Source organism: Melitaea cinxia, chromosome 16 (assembly GCF_905220565.1).
Source record: "Melitaea cinxia chromosome 16, ilMelCinx1.1, whole genome shotgun sequence".
In the NCBI taxonomy this organism is placed as follows: Eukaryota; Metazoa; Arthropoda; class Insecta; order Lepidoptera; family Nymphalidae; genus Melitaea; species Melitaea cinxia.
Window position 1 is genome coordinate 13,310,129 of NC_059409.1, and position 3,846 is coordinate 13,313,974.

At 36.5% G+C, this 3,846-nt stretch overlaps 1 pseudogene; it reads right to left on the reverse strand.

Moving 5' to 3' along the window:
* Positions 1-394: 394 nt before the first annotated feature.
* Positions 395-1,100, reverse strand: LOC123660960 (annotated as a pseudogene).
* Positions 1,101-3,846: the final 2,746 nt, after the last annotated feature.

The window sequence follows — 3,846 nt, forward strand, 5'->3', positions numbered from 1 at the left end:
CTAAAACGGTAACCTCGCGTTGCGTTGTAATGTAGGTTACTTCACTTCTTATAAAAATCTCCTCATTCTTTCGCGCAGAAGTACGACTAGCATAGCTCAGACTATCTGTTAAGTTAATCTAAAATAATCTTATGAAGACTAATGTTCCCGTTGATGTTTCGACATCATGCATCATTACTGCCAGTACCTTCTGTTCGAAAACGATTTTCTTTAATAATAATAATATTAATAATAATTTAGTTCAGACATATGTCCATATTTTTGCTAGTTACATTTTTTCCCTAAACTATGTTACTTTTAACAATTGACGAAATAATTTACGATTTTCGACAATAATTGGCGATTTTTGTATGAGATATTGTAATTTTTTTCGTACCTTATTATTAACATTGCATCAAGATGAACGATTTAATGATAGTTTAGATATAGAATCTTCTAAATTTTCTTTATGGATTCCATTTTGACCATTTTCCTTGAAGTGGTCGCCCCATGTTAAGTTAACGTGATGAGAGAACGTGGTAAGAGGAATATTGACAAGTTGAACAGATCCAAGAATACCTTGTAACGGTCACTGAGGGTAGATCGTAAATATTGGTAGCTCGAAGAGCCGCCAGTTCCGGGCTGCTGCGAGCCGATCATACGCTGTACCATTATCACGTGGTTATAACGCCATTTAGTGATCAAACTGTCGATGTTCATGAGCAACGTGAGCAACTGGTGCGGCTGAGAGAAGCGTGGCTCATCTCGGTAGAATGTTATCATGATTGCACCTTGCAGGGCGCGCTGGGACAGCCGTCTCTCTCCCTGCGATCGCAGCGCGTCATGTACTTTCGGGTCGAAGATAGAGCGATATATCTCTCTCCTGTTCTCAGCATCTTGTAGCCGATGATTGCGGACGTTTTCGTTCAGTTCACGCATGGCTTCCTCAATATCCTCCTTAATCATCTTGTCGACGGCCGCTTGAAATTTGCTCCAGAAATTGAACCCCTACGTGTTGAGTCCAGGCGTTTGCCACCACCCAACCACCGCTCTATGAGCGCTAGAAGCGCTGGCTCTTCTTCTGACTTATGTAGCGAATTCATAGCCTCAGGATCGTCATGTTACGTATCATCGTTATGTTACCTATAAAACGCTAATAATATCTAAAGCTATTTAAGGTAAACACTCACTAAGATTGTTGTTGAGGTTCTAAGATGTTATGATTATCTTACGCAGAGAAGCACGTTGTGAACCTGTATTAGCGGGACATATGGCCTAAAAATATAATTATCCACTAATTACTGGTTATGCGAAAGTTTGGATATTAGAGATCTACGTATGTATGAGAAGGTATAAATTAGATGACGAAATCATCCATTGAGTCCTTAGTTTTCTAAGGGGGAGGAGGTTGAAACAGAGAAACAGCTTTATTCTTGTTTGTTATTTACATATAAAGACTAGGTACAGCGAAAGTTGTAGCGCGTATCATTTTAATTAGGTGTAATTAGATAGGGTAGGTAGAAAGAGTGTACCTATGTTCAATTGAGGTAGGACACAGCAGGAAATTTCGTGCTCATAATATGGAGCAGCCCGACTGGGGTAGTACTTCGACCTTACAGAAGACCACAACTAAATAATACTGTTTATTTTCAAGCAGTATTGTGTTCCTGTTGGTGAGTAAGGTGACCAGAGCTCCTAGGGGGATTTGGGGATAGGATCAGCACCGAGCTTGTAATGCTTCTGGTGTTGCAGTCGTCCATAAGCTACGGTAATCGCTTACTATCAGGTGAGCCGTACGCTTGTTTGCCGCTCTAGTTAAAAAAAACATATAAAAATATTATTTTGCTAAATTTGACGCCAGAAAAAGAGTAGTCTAAAATACATGATCTATAGACTTTAAGAATATCGTTTACAAACATTAAAAGACTTACGATTTGTTATAATGTATAGACTGATCCCATGTGTGTCACGTACTCGTAGGTGAACAACCTAGGAATGAACACATGCTGTCATTTTAATTGCAAAAGCTTTAGCAAAAAAACGGTAATAATTTTTTCTTCGCTTTCGAATATTAATTGATCGGTGCAATCTAGATAATGGACACGTACGGAAGCGATACGATTTATTTTACTTTTTTGTGGGGTTGCGTGACTGCACCTCGGAAATATTGTCACTAGTTTTGACGAAACCGCCTTCCGAGTGTGAAAATGAATTTGTTAGGTTAGGCTTTTCATCATCTATCATAAGAAAAATTAATTCCTTTGAAGGCTAAAAATTAATACCTTTGATTAATTTAAATTATTAATTAACGTCTAGTAACACACGCAATTATGATGCTTGACTACATTCATAGTTCATGCACGAAATGTTCTCTTTGTTATTTTTTATTTTTTGTCTGATCTTTCTTTTTAACCGACTTTTCTTTCTTTTTGTTGGAAAGGAGATATCTCTGGTGTGGTAGCATGATCAGGAAACCAGGATTTGATGATGGGATCCTAGAGAAATCGAGGCAAACTCGAAAATCCGGCCAAAATTGATTTAAATTATAAGTTTAAACATTATTTAGATTTTAATGGATTCATTGGTTATGTTTGACATTTAATATTAATCAATAATCTATTTTCAATATGACGTTAGACTCTAACAACGAACAAAAGAGTATATATGCGTGTGTGTGTGTGCGTCAAATTCATGGTAGTGTTTTTTTTATTAATTTCATGTATCATCATTACAGCCTATACAGTCCACTGCTGGACATAGGCCTCCACAAGTTTACGCCAAAAATAACGTGAACTCATGTGTTTTGCCCATAGTCACCACGCTGGGCAGGCGGGTTGGTGACCGTATCGTGGTGAATTTCATGTATATTTTATATAAAATTAAAAAAATATATATATAAGAATTCTGCACTCTCATTCGTTCTCTATGTAAACTATAAATGTGCGACATTTCATACTCCTCCGTCCGCGCAATTTCCGTAAAAAGGGGTACAAAGTTTTTGCTTTACGTATTAACATATAGATTTTTGCTTTATATGTGTATGAAATACAAGCTGCCATTCCAACGGTGTCTGACGTTAAAAATGTTACGTAAAGCGACGCATCTCGATTCAATGGATTAAATTGACCCACTTCGCTACTTAAATCTTTAGATTCGTGATCGTACCGTGGAAGTTTTTTTATGTCGAGAGACAGTGCAATTTCCTCGTCTCGTTGAGACTGTTAGCGGCAATTGGATAGTCTCACCGAGTTAGTGACAATTGCTGGACTAGTCAGATCCAGGGCATAAGGAAATACCTAGATATAGTAGGATATTTTTAGGTATCTGTCATTTATAGAGAATAACATAATAAAGATGAAATTGTAATAGTTACTAGTTTAAAATATTAAAATACAATTATAATCAATTTGTAAACTACGGTAATTGCACTATCCTCGACGGCATATCCAATGTAGTTGTATGAAATCGCTTAAAGATGATTTTGCGCTGCTTTTAGCAACACTAGACGATTATCTTTATGACATTGTATAATAGCGTGTACCAGTTATAACAATACCAGAAAATTATAACATTTTCATTATAATATCAGAAAAAAATATAAAAAAATAAAATGATTGAGCAATTTCTCAACAGTGACGACAGAATAATTTGTTCCACATAACAAAAAGCAATAACAATCTGTAATTTTAATAAGTTACATACAATGAAACGTGTAATACAAACATGTAATTCATATGGGGTCAAGAAAATTGAAAGTGATAGAGTAATAGTAGGCGTGAGAGAACTAAATATATGAAGCAATATAATACTTCGTAATGGCGACCGCTCTTGCTCGTGCTCCAGCAAACAAGCGACATTCCCGGTATC